The 17,137-nt window shown below is 43.4% G+C and overlaps 2 long non-coding RNA genes across 3 annotated transcripts; both read left to right on the forward strand.

The window, feature by feature from the left end:
- The first annotated feature begins 84 nt into the window (after positions 1-84).
- LOC127532181 (uncharacterized) lies at positions 85-15,832 on the forward strand. Of its 2 annotated transcripts, none has more exons than XR_007939568.1 (4): positions 85-196; positions 2,459-5,555; positions 12,510-12,789; positions 15,193-15,832. It is a non-coding gene; the product is annotated as an uncharacterized LOC127532181 (long non-coding RNA). The 2 variants fall into 2 exon arrangements; XR_007939569.1 differs by having other exon boundaries at positions 12,655-12,789.
- LOC127532186 (uncharacterized) lies at positions 8,251-9,478 on the forward strand. The gene is made up of 2 exons (XR_007939575.1): positions 8,251-8,972; positions 9,056-9,478. It is a non-coding gene; the product is annotated as an uncharacterized LOC127532186 (long non-coding RNA).
- Positions 15,833-17,137: the final 1,305 nt, after the last annotated feature.

The following is a 17,137-nucleotide window of genomic DNA, read 5'->3' on the forward strand; positions in this document are numbered from 1 at the left end:
CCCACCAGAGCTCCTGGTTCCAGGTAGAAGCTGCACCTGTCAGTCCAAACTGAGGGAAACTCCAGCACGGTGTGGACTGTTTCACTGCAAACTCACATCACGTCATTAGATCAGGGTTTAGTCTCATTCTCTGCTCTGGACACCGTCTACTTCCTGATCCGTTCCTTTGATGAGCTGATTACTGGAACACATGAAGGTGTGTTCTCACCAGCAGACACACCTGTTCTGCATTTGTGCACATGTGGCATCACCTGGTGGCAGAAGCTGCTAATTGCACTGACAGGAGATCAGGGAGGATCATGAGTCTACAGCAGAGGCTTGTTTCTGGGACTTGTAGGGCCCTTGATTTCCTGTTTTACGCTAATAACAAACAGATCCTGAAAAACCGCAGAGTTCTGGGTTGGTAAAACATCTAAAACAATTTCTTCTTTATTAGAACTTTGTTCTGGGCAAAACAAACCTTTACAGCTGTCAGTGTTTGGACAGAAAGTCATATTTTTGGGTGGACTAAAAATTTAAAATGACAATTCAGTTGTTAGAAAATTGTTGTGAGTGGACTACACATTTAAAACTACAACTTGAGTGATGAAAGTTTTTTTTGGGTGGAATAAACCCTTTAAACTGACAGAAAGTAGTATTTTTGGTGCAATAAAACCCCTGCAACTCTATACTTGGACAGGAACAAATAATTCTAGATGGAATAAACCTTTGAACAATACCAACTTGGACAGATGGTCGTATTTTTGCATCAAATAAACCTTTAAGACTATCGACATAGACAGGAAGTAGTATTTTTGGTGAACTAAACCTTTACAATTGGGCAGGAAGGACTATTTTTAGGTGGCATAAACCTTTCAAAGTACTTTTACAGAATGTGTGTGGGTTTTTTTTTTTTTAAGTCAAATAAGCAGAGGCTCGTTTCCAGAACCACATTTCTAGGACCCTTGTTTTCCTTTTTTTCTGGCCAAATAACAGTTTGAGTTTTATCAATGGAAGAACTGAGAAAGTGTCAAGCCCTCATTCTCTACTATATAAAATAGCAACCATAAATTATAAAACTATGAAATACATCTGAAAGCTGCATAAAAAGTAGTAATAGTAAACAGTAAACAGTAAATTATGTAAGTAAAACAGAACAATGACTCTAACCCCAAATGAAACTTTTTAAAAAAAATTCTGTTGTGTTTTCCACTACAAATAATGTGAAAATAGTTTCTGTACATGTGCTTTATTTAAGAGTTTTTGGGACGTTTTGCATTTTACAGATTTATAGTTTCAACAGTGTAGAAGCAGATAGGAGGGATTAGAAAGCAAAGTTCCTCCGCGGTGCATTTACATGGTGTTTAAAATATAAGAAAAATAAGGACCAAACCCAACAAGTGCCACCCAGTTTAGGAGTAATGGGGATTAAAAGTATGCGAAACCTAACCCCAAGCTGCGGTGTGCGTCGAGCATGCGTCGGGCGTTTGGTGTGTTGCGGCATCAGACGGCGTCCCTCTTTTGACAATTTCATTAAAATCTGCCAAAATCCAATTAGAGTTGTGCTGGCCCTGAGTCTGTGGGAGCCTGTCCTCATAGAAAAAACGACCACATAGGTCGTCTGTTCACGCCCGTATTACAACCTAGTGTTACGTTTTGATGTTAAGCGACCTCTAGCGGTTGAGTAAATATCGACACTCCGGTGTCTCAGCTGAAATGTCACCATGAACAAACTTTTACCCAACACTATCCCTAACCCTAACCATAACCCTAAACCTAAACCCGTGTTGCGGAAGTGAGGAAAAAGCCGTTTTGCGAGGGAAAAGCCGTTTCGTGAATTAAATCCCGTAATGTGTTCCTGTCTCAGGTAGGGGCGCTAACGTAAATACGCTCTCATGGGTCGTATTCCGGGGCACATTACATACGACCTGTGTGGTCGTATGAGTTTGAGGACTTGTTGTGTAGAGCTGTGCACGTTGCAAATTTGTTTTCTGAATACAATGGGGCTTGCGGCGGTGACACACACAGATAATCGGATTGCTTTAAGAGACACAGTTTTGGTTAGTGTGAGAGTCACTTGTTAGCTGACTTAGCTCAAATCAGAGGATAGCATCCACTATTGCTTGAGTGTGTGCCTTTTTTTGCTGATGACACGACCTGTGACATCAGCAAAATGTAGGTTGCTGGTGACCTACGGAGCACGCTCAGTAGCTTTGTAAAACTCATAAAACCAATCACTAAAAAACTAATCATTAATGACTGAATGTAAAGCCACTTAAACTTTTGTTAGGTTAGGGGAACAGGTGCTGTTTTTGTTCCCTATTGGGTCTCTCTAAAAGACTAAAACATAAAGCAACATAAGAAACGAAGATTAAAAACGAGGACAAAAATGAGTCACCGGTGGAGCTTAAGATCATAGGGCAGGGCCCATATGTGGCAGGAGATTGTAACTGTGACTGTTCCTCTTTTTGTTTTACAGGTTCCGGGTCGTGCTGGACGGAGCAGGAGTACAACCAAGTACAAGTACAACAAGGATTGGATGGATTCTAAAGGCAAGTATGTGAAGTAAGTAACACACGTATAATGTTTCCACTCTGTCCGGATCAACCCCCAACACTGGCTGTGGATTCCTGGTGAAGACGCCTGTCTTATATTATCTTATCTTTGTCTCATCTGTCCTAGAGACTTCAGGCATGTATCATCATTAAGACCAGACATGCCAAAATATGGCAAATATCAATCAAAGATCATGTAAGTGCCTTACAACATATTCAAGGTTAATGCTACACGCATTTAAGTTCATAATCATGCAATAAAAACGAAAAATTTGTTTGAAAAAATAAAAAAGTAAAAGCAATCCACTAAACATCCAAACACATTTCATTAAAATCAAGTGAACAAATAAACAAATAAACACTCTCGCTTCACATCTGAGCAAATAGCAATTAGTTAGAGTAGGATAACCAACTGACCCTGACCCTTCCCTGCCCATCTACACACTGTTTGAATTTCACTACCAGCTACTGTATATAATGCAGGTAGTCTACTAAATTATCAATCACTTTCAATGTTAGCAGGCAGTCTCTGTCTGATGTATCATCCATTTTATCCAGCTGTGTGTTATCTGTTCCTTGTCCTCCACCCCCTCTACCTCTTCTGTCCCTCTCAACTCCCCTTCCAACAGCAGATAAAGAGATCATTATACCATGATCGTTTTGGTACTAAGAAGATATCCCCCACATCATCACACAACCAGCAGCCTGAACCGTTGATACGAGGCAGGATGGATCCGTGCTTTATGGTGTTAGGGTTAGCAATCCACTCTGATCTGATCTGATCTGTGTTGTTTATCACAATGGAACCTGAAGACGTGTGTTGCTCATTTCAATGGAATGTGTTTTTCAGTCCGAGGAACCTCATGTAATGTTGATAAAGGGGCGCCAGTGTCTAGATTCTGATGGATAGGGCCTTTTGGGACCCACAGAGCCTAGGGGCTTGATCGGAGGGGATATCCTGTTTTTACCAAAGACTTTAAACACAAGTTGTGATCTCATAATATAAAACTGACCGATGGTCCATTGTCCAAAACTTATTATCAAGTCAGTCAGTGTCAACGGATGTATCCTGCACTTCCCGGACGTCTCAGAGAAACCATTACACGTCTAATTCTGACCATCTGAATGGTCACATTGGAGATTCAATGGAGACTCATCAGACCAGCACCGTTTTTCCATCTTCTGTTGTCCAGTTTTGGTGAGTCTGTGTGAATTATGGCCTCAGTTTCCTTTTCCTAGCTGACAGGAACCCCTTGTGGTCTTATGCTGCTATTGCACATGGTCTACCTCTGTTATTGCTGCATTTTTTCCTTTACATGCACATACCACTTATGTGCCATTACTGTTTCAACCTCATGTGTATAATATTCTTTAAAAAAAGTAACTACTGTGTATATAGTGTTCTCTGCATTTTTGCACTGTGTGTTAATTTGTGCTAATTTCAAGCAGTAAACGTGTGAACACCCTAACCCTGAAACCCGTGGATTTATTATTATTTATTCTTGTACTGCCTTTATACTTTTTCTCATTCAGAGCTGCTGTAACGGGGAACTTTCCCCACTGTGAGGTCAATAAAGTTTATCTTCTTCAAGGTTGGACGTGTTGTGATTCAGAGATGGCGTTCTGCCAGTGGTATTCAGAGATGGTTTAACCAGTGGTTATTTGAGTTCCTGTTGCTTTCTATCGTCTCCAACCAGTCTGCCCATTCTCCTCTGACCTTCACATCAACAAGCTGCTCATTGGATGTTTTCTCTTTTTTCAGACCGTTCTCTGTAAACCCTGGAAATGGTTGTTGGTGAAAATCCCAGCAGATCATCAGAAACTGACCCTAACAACCATGCCACCTTCAAAGTCCTTAAATCCCCTTTCTGTCCCATTCTGATGCTCCCTTTGAACTTCATGAATGAATGCACTGAGTTGTGGCCATGGCTGCACTTTCACTTTGCAGATAGAAGATCTCCTGGTTTGTGTCCCTCCTGGGCCTTCCTGGGATCTTTCTGCATGGAGTTTGCTTTGTGCGATTTATATTTTGTATTATATAACCATTTGTATGTTTGTCTCAGTGTGCAGCCCTGTGATAGACTGTTACCTGTCCAGGTGTACACTAACCCTTCACCCTCAGTGAGCTGGGATAGACTCCACCACCAATTGTAACCGTCATGGGAATTAAACAGTGTATAGATGATGGGCGGATGGATGGAGGTGCTGCCGTGGGATTGGCTAATTCGCAATTTTTGTTAGCAAACAATTGATCAGTAGTACCTAATAAAGTGGCCGATGAGCGTAGTTAACCCATCTAAGAACTTATTCGTGTGTTTTTTTGTTTTTTGTTTGGTCTGTCTTACTTGCGGTATTTTACAGTTTTTCATAGAATGTTTTGAAGGCCTCATTAATTTCCAAAGGGGCTGTAGTAACAGCATTAGTGTTTGTAACTGATGTTTAACCCAGAAAAACTATTACTGTTTAAATAGAAAAGAGCACATAATAATTAAGATCAGATTTTCAAAGTCATTTTATGTATAAACACATGAAAAATTTGTTTTATGTTAAAAAATATTATGTGGATCACATACAGTTTAAGTTTGAGGTCATTTAGCTGTCCTCCTATTGGCTGGTGTCTGATGCAGTGCTCCTATTGGCTGGCGTCTGATGCAGTGCTCCTATTGGCTGGCGTCTGATGCAGTGCTCCTATCGGCTTCCCTGAGTTTTTGAAACTAACTGGACTTTTTCCTGGGACTGTCTGGCACCTCCACATTCTTTGAATGGACTTCTGTTTTACAAGTTTTGGAGCAGCAGAAGATTTTCAGCACGGACCTTGCTAGCCTTGCTGCTAATTAAGTAGCATATTAAGCTCTATCCTATGTTCATTAGCACAAGCTAATGAACGGGTTAGCATAAGCTAACCCAGAGGAGCTACTCAGAGTTCCTGTGGACACGCTGGAGGTGAAGGACACGGACCTTTGACGCTCCAGGAGGTCTCCATCGACATCAGCTTTTAGCTGCGTGGACACCTGCTGACAGGTAAGGACGTTGGACCATCTTCAGAACAGCTTCAGCTATGGGGTACCTTTGTTCTGCTTCATAGTTTGATTTGGGTCGAGCATCAGGCCTGCACGGTTTATCAGTTTACCTGGCCGTGTGTGTGAGACAGAGAGTGCATTAATGTATGTGTCTGTCAGAGTGTGGGCCCATTCATTGTTTATTTGGAGGTTTCTGGTTAAAATCTTAACATTTTGTGTTTAATCGGTGAAGTGAAGTTGGTGTAAAGTCTGTATTAAGCAGCAAAAGCAGTGTAGCAGTTTCGCATTAAGTCTTTGTTTTGTGAAAATTTTATCTTACATTTTTAAAATAAAATTGGCTTATTTTGACACTCATACTGGCATTTGATTATTTCATTGATTTAACTTCTGAGCCTATTTGGAGTCTGCATTTGAGCCTAAAAACACATTGAGGTTGTTTAAAATATTTTCATTTGCTAGCTGCTACACTAAAGGAAAACTAAGATTAGTTTAATATTTAAGGAATCGTTTTATAAGAACTCTGGGTCTATTTTATAGAAGACAGGAGCTATAGATGTAGTTGATGTAGTACATAGTACAGATAGGGTTGCCAACTCCCTGAAAAATAAATAAGGGACACCTCGCTGGCAGGGCTGGCTGACCCGATTGCCTTCACCCCTCACAGTATGGTGAATTTTTTTTTTGCCTTTTTTTTGTGCGTGAAACGATTTTTAACCTTTTTTGAGTCAAACCTGAGTTTAATTAGATGCATGTTTTTGAGTGATACAAATGCACGGAAAACAAATTATTATTCAACAATTTATTTTTTAGTGGAAAATAACAACCCATTCACATCTGACTAGGGCACTTAGCAAACCCTACTGTGTGAGGGAATGACCTAATGACTCCCATAATGAGGTTATGTGATTTACAATTTACCTCCTGCTACAAGAGTGTACTGATGGTTTAAGAAAAACACTAAAACAGAATTTGATTTTAGTGTTTTAGTGGGAAAAACTATGAAATTAAGCTTTTTTTGCAGCTTTTATTTAATTGCACAGGGCAGTTCTCTCTCTGGGAACAAAGTGGCTGCTTCTATTGCTTCCTGGGAGGGTATGAGTAACTAGCATACGTCTGAATGACAGTGATCTGGAGAAGTTTATTTGTTTAGCACTGTAAAAAACATCCTCTCAACTCTCTATCGTAACTATCAGATAGCGATACTCCTTCCTGTTCAGTGCCAAAGTTATTGATCTGCATTAGCAGCACATGGCTAATTGAATATTCATGAGATAAGCACGGTCGAGCCGGTTAGCATTCTAAAGGCTATCCAGGCTAGCAGCGGTGAAGATGTAAAGCTGATGGAGGGATAAAAAACAAAGGGACATCACAAAACTACCAACAAACGGAGGACGACACCTAACTATTACTGGACCAGAGGACAACATCTAACTATTACTGGACCGGAGGAGCCATTTTTCACAGCTGGATGTTTAAGTTTAAGATGAACAGCGGCTGCAGCTAAATTCATTGGCTTATGACGATCATAAGATCATCAATGGGTGAGCGACACAGTTCATTTAAAATGCAGAGTTTGTGTTGGTGTTTTGTTTGGAGGATATGTGGCTGTGAGCTGCTAATCAGAGTTTAAATGCTATGGGCTAACTGGGAGTTTACTCAGGCTACTGGTGACTTAATGTGTGAAATGAAACCAAAGACAGATATGAAGCAGATTGTCATGCTGAATGATCTATTCTATCCAACTTGCAAGCAAATGGATGAAATTATGACTTTTCCAGTCATTTTGGAGTTGTTTGTGTGTGATCTGTGTTCACAGACGGGCTGTAGAAACAGGACGGTCAGCTCAGGCTGAGGTTTGGTTTGTTATCGTCTTAAACTCTGGTGAACTAAAATATGTGGCTCCAGCCTTGTTCTTGTGAGACATGATGCTGGAACATTGTTCGTGTTTCTGTTTTGTTGCTGTTGATTATGCCCGGTAGTTGTTATTGACTGAATTCTGGAGTGTGGTCAGCTGCCAGAGTGTAGCGTGAGCTCTAGACCTATATATTTGACAGTACTCTTGTGGTTCTGTAACGTTTTGATTACAAGCATATCTGCCGCTGTCTCAGCAGGCAGCATTTGGGAGTAGACGCGCTGTTCCACCACAGTAATGGTGGCGCCCACAAATACGGGACAGTTGAGATCCCGTATGGGGCAAATCATTTTAGCCCAATTTACGGGACGTCCCGGGTAATACGGGACAGTTGGCAACCCTAAGTACAGATGTTGTTTTCTTTGCCAGTGGTTTACCTGGGGCCTATTTCACGAAGCAGGTTTAGTGAAAACTCTGAGTTTGTTAACCCTGAAATGAGGAAAACTCTGAGTTTTCCGTTTCACGAAGCGAGGTAACTCTAACCAGGGAATGCGGGGTAACTCTAGCCTGTTTCACAAAGAGGGGTAACTTCAACTCTCGGTCAGTTACCGCAGTAACAGACTCTATGACTCTAACCTGGTCACAGCAGGTTTATCTGAGAAAACCTCCAGTTTCTCTCCGTCTCCGCCCTCTTTCAGCCACACGCTGTTTCATTTCCTCATTCATTCAGTCAGTAAGCGAGCGAGTTTTGGCGTAGAACAGCTTTTATTAACGATCCAGTGGATAAAGGAGCAGCATTACTGCACAGATAGTTAAATATTCGTCGGTAGATTGTTATCAGACCGAGCATAAATGTTCTCGCATTTCCAGACAATTATCATTTTGAGCGGTACCGTTTCGTAATCGTTTCAAGTCCATAATCTACATAAACAACCTAATCCGTCCTTACATTTACATTACCAACCAGTCATGCTCTCACATCCAGCAGATATTGTGTGTTGCGCTGCGGTTCTTTGCAAATGGAAGTTTTTATATGATGTCGGAGATGCAGAGTAAGACAACTGTATGGAGGACAGTCAGAAAGGTTTTCCTGGCTCTGAAACGACTTTTACCATCATTGTGGACACAAACCTGTCAGAGCATCAAGGAGGAGCTCCACAGGATTGCAGGTGAATGATGTAGAGATCTGTTACATTCATTTTAAATCATATTCTGTTCATGACATTGTGCTGCAGCCTCAGACTGGGATTAGTCATTTGAATTTCTTTTAGGATTTCCCAGTGTGATTGGCTGCATAGATGCACACACATCCCCATCACAGCTCCCTCACATCATGAACAGGAAGTCCATTCACAGCATAAATGTGCAGGTAGGCTACAGGTAGACTGACTACTGTTTCTAAATGTTAAAGACTGCATCATAGTTCAACATCTGTCATTCTCTGCACTGTCCAGATCATATGTGATGCTGCATACATCATTTCTAATGTGGAGGCCACGTGGTCTGGGTCTGTTCATGACTCCAGGATTTATGGAGAGTCTAACCTGAGCAACAGACTGCAGCATGGTCATCAGCATAAAGATTTTCACAATAGAATTCTCTTGTCTCCCTCCTTTAATATACTCTTATGTATCCACTATACATTACAGGAGAGTTTGATGTCCTTCTGCTGGGTGACAGGGGTTACCATGACAACCCAGGCTGATGACCTCATACCCTGACCCTGAACCAGGCCCCCAACAGAACTTCAACCGGGCTCACTGCAGGACCAGAGCCCTGGTGGAGATGACCATAGGCCTGCTGAAAGCCCGTTTCCAGAGCCTACGTCTCCTCAGGGTGACCCCTGAGAGGGCCTGTGATATTACTGTGGCATGTGTTGTTCTTCATAATATTACCACTATTAGAGGAGAGCAACACCCTGCCCTACAAACTGAAGACCCAGATGATGAGCCCATCCACCTGCAGCTATCCAGGACAGCAGAGCAGTCAGAGACACCGTATGCAAGAATCACTTTAGAGTTTAAGTCTCCATCATCACCACCACAGCAAATAAAGACATGATACACATTTCATTTGCTCTTCTTTATTTCCTACAAATAAAGAGATAGTTCAGTTCATGTTCCAGTAGTTAACATAATTCACCTGTGACCATCACCACCTCTAACTTGTGCTCCAGTATTTCAATTTCCAGATCTGTCCTCCTAATCTGTTTTTTTTTATTTTTCTCAGCAAAAATAACTGGTAAATCTGTTTTACTGATAACTGGGAATACATAGAGGACATTCAATTATACAGTTGCACATGAATTCCACAGAATGAAGCTCTGGTGTTTCCTGAACATCCATCTCACTGTGTCAGTCTGTGCAGTGGAAGCTGAGGAACCATCCTGCTGCTGTCCAGCCATGCTCTGTTAAAAAGGATGAGAATGTGCAATACGTCAGTGTAGGCTAAATGTCACACTCTATATTCCACCTAAAATGTGAATGAGAAGAGAACTATCAGTAACATCCTCTGTATGCCTTTCTGGATCCCCCTCTGTAAAGGCAGCAGACACAGTTTCATCCTCTTCATTTTCATTCGCTTTCTTTCTGTTGGCTGAGCAGAAGTCTATGTTAGTTTAAATAGGCTTAATTATTTAACAGGACATGATATGGATGCAGACATATGTGTGGATAAAACAACTGCACAGTCAAACAGCCACTTAATATTTAGGCTACTTCACGATGTAAAACACGATCAACATGAAGTACCTCCATGAGATAATGCCGAGGTCTGACCTGTTTGAACAGTATTTTTATATTTCATCTTAAGCTGCTGCCCCGTGCGCTTCTCCCCCGCGGGATTTCCTCTAAATGAAATAACTTAATATTCTACCATTCAGACAGTTTTTCCTTGTAATATTATTACGATTACAAAGGACTACATTTAAACTTACGCATTGATCCGGGCTGTTCTCCACGCCGTCTCTCTCTCTTTTGCAGCTGCAGCGGTGTTGCACTTCTTTCTAAAAACGTGTTCAAACTCGCCATATGAGCGCGTTAAAAACTTCCAGTTCAAAAACACAGCCTTTCGCTTCTCCGTTGCCGTGGTGACTCGTCGAATTGGGGCTCCATTGATGCTGTCTTTTCAGAGTTGCGGTGCATGCGCTTAATTCCGAGTGATACTACTCCGAGTTGATTAAACCAACACAAATCAGCCATTGTGAAACCGAAAACTCAGTTTCCTGTCTCAGAGTAGATCAACTCAGAGTTGAGGATTAAACTCAGAGTTTGTTAAACCTGCTTCGTGAAACAGGCCCCTGATCTATCTCCTTGTTCATTTCAGAGAGTTGTGGCTGCTGGCTCATCATTCACTGCGCTCAGAATTAGTAGTTTTCTTTCTGTTTATGGTCACTTTTCTGATCACTATTATTATATTAATTAGATATTATTGTCTTTTTTGTTGTGCTTTAGAACAAGTGCAGCTTATTGTATGTCCCCTAACCCTAGCCTTAAATATTTCCCACCTGGTACTGACAGAAGTTTGTGTTGTATTAAAAATACTTGTCTCTGTGTTTTTTTTTTTTTTTGATAAACAGTCTCTAAAGTCCTGGTCCTGTAGTTACTTGAAAGTCCATCCAGGTGGGTTTTTGACCACCTTAATGTTCTCATGCACAACATGGTGCACGGTCTGAAATTACAATCATAGGAACAGTCTGTTTTTGGGAGAATAATCCCACAGATACTGAGAAGCATGGCAATTGAAACATGTATACTGAGTATGTATTGTGTGTACTGGAGCAACATGAATAATCCTTGCTATCTGGTTCAGTTCCCTCCATGTGTCTGTCAGTCCTAGTTTTTCAGTAAAACGTAGAATAGTTGTTCTGCATCTCTTATGTGACTGATCATAGCCTGTAGACCTGTTGAGGTTTGGATCTTGCTACAGTTAGCATCTCCTGCTATTATCCGTTGGCCTGGACATGATGAGAGAGGAAGAAAGAGATTTATAGAGATGCCTGGATTATTTACCTCAGGACCGTACACATTTACCAAGTTCAGATGTTCTGACCAGAGTTAACCTTGGATAATAAGGTATCTGTCCATCTTAGCCTGGACTGCATTTGTTACTAGAAATGGGATAGGGTTAGGGTTAGATTCATAACTCCTCTGGCCTGTGATGTAAAAGAAGCTGTGAGTACATTCCCCTGCCATCTCCTCCAATACAAGATAAGCATACTCTGGAAAAAAGAATAGATAGATAGATGCTTTATTGATCCTTCAGTCTGGGAATTTTCAGTGGTGCAGGGGCAGTGCAAAGAAAAGAGCAACACACAGTGCTGAAATTTGAATGTTTATAGAAAAAAAATCAGTAATTCACATATTTCTTTATGTCGGGGGGTGGCAGGTGTCCTCCATGATAGACATAGTTCACATAGAAATATGAACCTAAAGAAAATAATTCTGGGAGGGGGGTCAAACCAGTCTGTGTAGTCTCTACAGATACAGTCTGTATCCATAGTTGGTATTTTTTTGTTGTCCATTTTAACTTTCTATTAGATGCTGTTTCACCTTTAGGGCTGTACGTCATGTTTCATATTGAAGTCTGAACCTGCTGTTCATCTGTAGTTTTCTGTTATTCTACCAGTCGCTGTTCAGTTGTTGCTGCCGTCTGTCTTTGTCTTGTAGCTTTGCTGGAGTGTTGAATGTTCTGGTTTTGGTTCTTTGGCAGGAGTCTAATCAGTGTTGGCTCTTCAGGTTCCGTTGATGGACCGGGTCATATTCTTTCCTCTGCTTGTGAATCTCCTCAGACAGGTTGGAGTAGAATCTCACTTCAGGTTTTTGTATTTACTATCTCTGTTTCTAGCATAGACTACCTTCAGTTTGTCCGTGTGGTTGAGTGACTCCATTATTAGCGTTCTTGGTAGGGAGTTAGCGTCTGTCTTTGGTCCGACCCGGTGTGTTTTCTAAGGAACTCCAGCGCTCTCTGTCGCTCCACACTATCCTTAACCCTAACCCAGGCTCAATGTTGCTGCTCTCATGTGCAAATGTGGAGCAGATCAGAACATGTCACCTGTCTGCAGCTTCACTCAGCTCATTCTGGACCTCTGTGTTCTCTCCTCAGCCTGATGGACCAAGGAAGGACATCATGGAGAAAACAGAGGCAGATTGTCTCTGGCTGACACCAGACCTTCAAACCAGGTTTGAGCAGACTGGAGCAACCTAACGGTGCCAACGACTAGTCTGCTGGACCTCTGGTCTCTCCTCAGCCTGATGGACCAAGGAAGGACATCATGGAGAAAAAGGAGGCAGATTGTCTCTGGCTGACACCAGACCTTCAGACCAGGTTTGAGCAGACTGGAGCAACCTAACGGTGCCAACAACTAGTCTGCTGGACCTGGCAGGTAAGATCCATTTATTCATGCTGCTTGTGTGTGTTGCTTCAGGTGGTCAACCTGTGATCTGATCTGGTTAAGGTGTTCACAAGATTTACATTGACAAACAAATAAATAGACAAATAAGGAAACAGGCGAACAGGTGAGATGTTCTGATAAATGTATAGCAAATGTGTTGAGTCTCTGATAAATTTATAGATGTATAACGGATAGATAAATCAATGAACATGACTGAATAAGTCATCAAATAAATGTAGGAACTACCTTGGTGAATCTCCCGTCTCGTCTGTTGACTGGGCAGTTTGATTGGCAAGTCAAAGGCAATGCAGTGGCCAGTACACATTATCAGTGCCTCTGTAGTCTGGTTTTAATATCATTGTTCCCTTAAGGATTATGTTTGACTGTTTGGTTCCATTTCTGATTTCATTTAGGAGGCTGGTTTGATTGTGGTTTAACTCTTTGTTTTTATTGTGCTCATATTGGCTGAGGGTTAGCTGGCTGAATTGGAGAAAGATGTAAGCAGTTTGGGTTAGAATGATACAAACTAGGCAGTCATTTTAGACAGAGTTCTTTGCTGAAGTTAGATCTTTTCTGATAGCATCAGGGGTTGGTGGATTATAGCTCATAAAAAGGGAAGCCCTGTTCAGTTTGCAATTAATGCAAGTAATGGGATATTTTTGTTGCTTAGCTTGATGGAAACATAGCAATACAAAGTAGTGCTGAAGGAGTCTGTATGTTTTACTCGACTGGATCAAGACTACAAGGATATACTCGCTTATTTAAGAGTTCTTTGCAGATCCTGTCTGGGAAATGTGCTCGGCGACTGACCATAATATAAACAGCTTTTACGAGGACAACAGTTGAGGGAACTTCGTGAGATCAGGACAAGCAAACAGTCGCATAATTAATGTGGGAATTTCAAGCCGGTACTCCTCATGCAGTTATTAGCCAGATTATGCGAATCGTTTCAATTGTAGCTGCAGGCTACTGGAGGTAGCTGCTACTTGTTCTGTACGAGCTGCTGCAACGAGCTGCTAGCATTCAGTAGCACGTTGTGAGGCGTCTGACAAATTTAAAACGTTGGTCAGAAAATGCCTTTTTCTCAAATCTGTGGGGTGATTAGGATGACTACTTAACCACATAAAATAAAATAAAAACACTGGGTACTTACATTTGTATCGCCCCGGTCCGGCCACAGATCCCGCGGAGGCTTCCATTTCAGTGGGTAGCTCGCAAAGCATTATGGGGCGGCTGAGTGTGACTAGTGTGGTCATACGTAAAAATTTTCCCGATATAGTGAAAATCCGGGTATTTCTCGTGTACTCAATCTTTTCATACTATCTAATGTGAACACACTACATACTTATTTTGACATCACACTTAGTATGAGTAGTACGTTAGTATGCCATTTCGGACACAGCCACAGAATGTTTTTCCAGCAAAATTCACGCCAGATATTTGAGCCAGTTGAGACCCACTGGATTTCAGAGGTGTAGGGCTAGGGTTAGCTTGTCACTCAGTTAGCTCCCTTCTCTTTCCCATTTTTCTTTCACATAATATGTATTCTCCCCCTGACCCTGCAGCATGTTGTTGTACAACTTAGTTTTGGAGGGAAATACTGATTTTGTTAGTGACATAAATGTTTGAATAAGTAAGCCTTTGTTCAGTTGAAGGTATTTTAATGTTCTGGTTGAAATAGTGCCTGACCTGTTGGTCAGGGGCCTCATAGCCCCTCACAGCCCAGCCCGTGGGGCTATGAGGCCCCCTTGTGGACAAACAAATTGTAGTTGGTTAATCCTTTGGAAATCCATGTTTTGAATCTATCATCAGCGAATGAGGACAGTTTTTGTTCTGAGTCACGTGCACACATCATAGAATTGTAGATTCCTCTTCCAAGCCATATAGTTATTTCATTCCAGGTTGTTACTATACAGATGCTTGAAGACTATGGCACTCAGTTGAGAGGCAGATTTTAGACTGCTGTTTTGTATCAGCTATGAGAGCTTTAAGTGGGATCCCTTTAATTATTGTCTCTTCCATGTCTTTCCACCCTGCTGGCTGTGTAAACTGGGGAGTACATGCACACCAGGGGCCTCAACTGGGCAGCATTTTAGTATTTTCGGAGGCATGGGTTAGGGTTATATCACCCCTTTCCTTCTTTATTTCTAAGGGTTTAAACTTAACTCTGTTAAGTTGCCTCCTTGCTTGCCTTTCCATAGAAACCTTGACAGAGTTTTGTCCCAAATTGTTTTGGCAGACATTGGCAAACATTTTGGCAAACATTGGAATAATATAGCATTACAGGAAGGATAATTGGTTGTAATTATTTCTAGATACAGAAAAAAGGGTACAGTATGATTTGTAGAACTAAGGAGGACAAAAGTCTAATGTTTCCTACTTTCAAATTGGCAGGTAATAATTTGAGAGTTGTGAGCAAAGTTAAGTATCTTGGGCATTTCATTACCGACCAGCTGCAGGATGACCAAGATACAGTCTACAGTCCTCATGGAGATGACATCGATGGCCTCACGCATTGCATCACAGATTACATCAACTTCTGCGTGGACAGCACTGTGCCAACTCGGACGGTACGGTGCTTCTCCAACAACCACCCCTGGGTCACCCCTGAGCTCAAAGCCCTCCTGAACCAGAAGAAATGGGCTTTCATCTCAGGGGACAGAGAGGAGCAGAAGAGAGTGCAGCGTGAGCTCCAGTGGCTGATCAGAAGGGCCAAGAAGGACTATGGGAAGAGGCTGGAGGAGAAGCTGGTTCAGAACAACGCGCGGGACGTGTGGAGAGGACTTAAGAACATTTCTGGACATGGACAGAGTGCCAGAGGGACAGCTGATGGAGACCAGCGCAGGGCGGACGAGCTGAACTGTTACTTTAACAGATTTGACTCTCCCCCCACCCCCTCTGCCCCCTTTCCTGCTCCCCCCTCTTCACACATCCCCAGCCCAGCAGACCCTCCCCTTCCTGCGACACCTTCACCGGCCCCCAACTCACCCACACGGACTACTCCCACCCCCTGCAGGCCACCTCACTCCCCCCTCACTCCCCCCTCTCCTTCACACCGGACCAGGTGAGGAGAGAGCTGAGGCGACTGAAGCAGAGGAAATCTGCTGGACCAGACGGCATCAGTCCCAGGCTGCTGAGGACCTGCGCAGACCAGCTCTGTGAGGTCCTCTGCCACCTCTACAACCTGAGCCTCAGCCTGGAGCGGGTCCCCGTCCTGTGGAAAACCTCCTGTGTGGTCCCAGTCCCTAAACAGCTCACGCCAAGGAACTGGCCCACTACAGACCTGTCGCCCTCACCTCCCACCTCATGAAGACCATGGAGAGGCTCCTCCTCCACTACCTCCGCTCAGTGGTGAGCTCCGACCTGGACCCGCTGCAGTTTGCCTACAGGCCCAACATGGGGGTAGAAGACGCCGTCATCTACCTGCTGCAGCGAGCGCTCACTCACCTGGAGAGCGCCGGCAGCGCTGTGAGAGTCATGTTCTTTGACTTCTCCAGCGCCTTCAACACCATCTGGCCGGCGCTGCTGGGGGGGAAGCTGGTGGACGTGAGAGTGGATGGACATCTCGCTGCCTGGACCACTGACTACCTCACTGACCGTCCACAGTACGTGCGGCTGCGCGGCTGTGAGTCAGAGGTGGTAGTCTGCAGCACGGGGGCGCCCCAGGGCACCGTCCTCTCACCCTTCCTCTTCACCATCGACACCTCGGACTTCACCTACAACACGGACAGCTGCCATCTCCAGAAGTTCTCTGATGACTCCGCCATTGTGGGCCGTGTGTCTGAGGGGAACGAGCTGGAGTATCGGTCGGTCATCATGGACTTTGTGGACTGGTGTGAGCGCAACCATCTGTGCCTCAACACCAGTAAGACGAAGGAGATGGTGGTCGACTTCAGGAGAAGGACACTCCCACATCCACCAGTGAACATCCAGGGGCAGGACATTGAAACAGTGGACAGTTTCAAGTACCTGGGTGTTCACCTCAACAATAAACTGGACTGGTCCCACAACACCGATGCTCTGTACAAGAAGGGCCAGAGTCGCCTCCACCTTCTGAGGAGGCTGAGGTCCTTCGGAGTGTGCAGACCTCTACTAAGGACTTTCTACGACACTGTGGTAGCCTCTGCTTTCCTCTACGCTGTCGTCTGCTGGGCCCCGGGCAGCACAGAGCGGGACATGAAGAGACTGAACAAGCTGACCAAGAGGGCCAGCTCTGTCCTGGGCTGCCCACTGGACTCTGTGATGGATGTGGGTGAGAGGAGGATGTTGACCAAGCTCTCATCCATCATGGACAACAGCTCCCACCCACTGCACCGGACTGTAGTGGAGCTGAGCAGCT

Source organism: Acanthochromis polyacanthus, chromosome 22, assembly GCF_021347895.1.
Source record: "Acanthochromis polyacanthus isolate Apoly-LR-REF ecotype Palm Island chromosome 22, KAUST_Apoly_ChrSc, whole genome shotgun sequence".
In the NCBI taxonomy this organism is placed as follows: domain Eukaryota; kingdom Metazoa; phylum Chordata; class Actinopteri; family Pomacentridae; genus Acanthochromis; species Acanthochromis polyacanthus.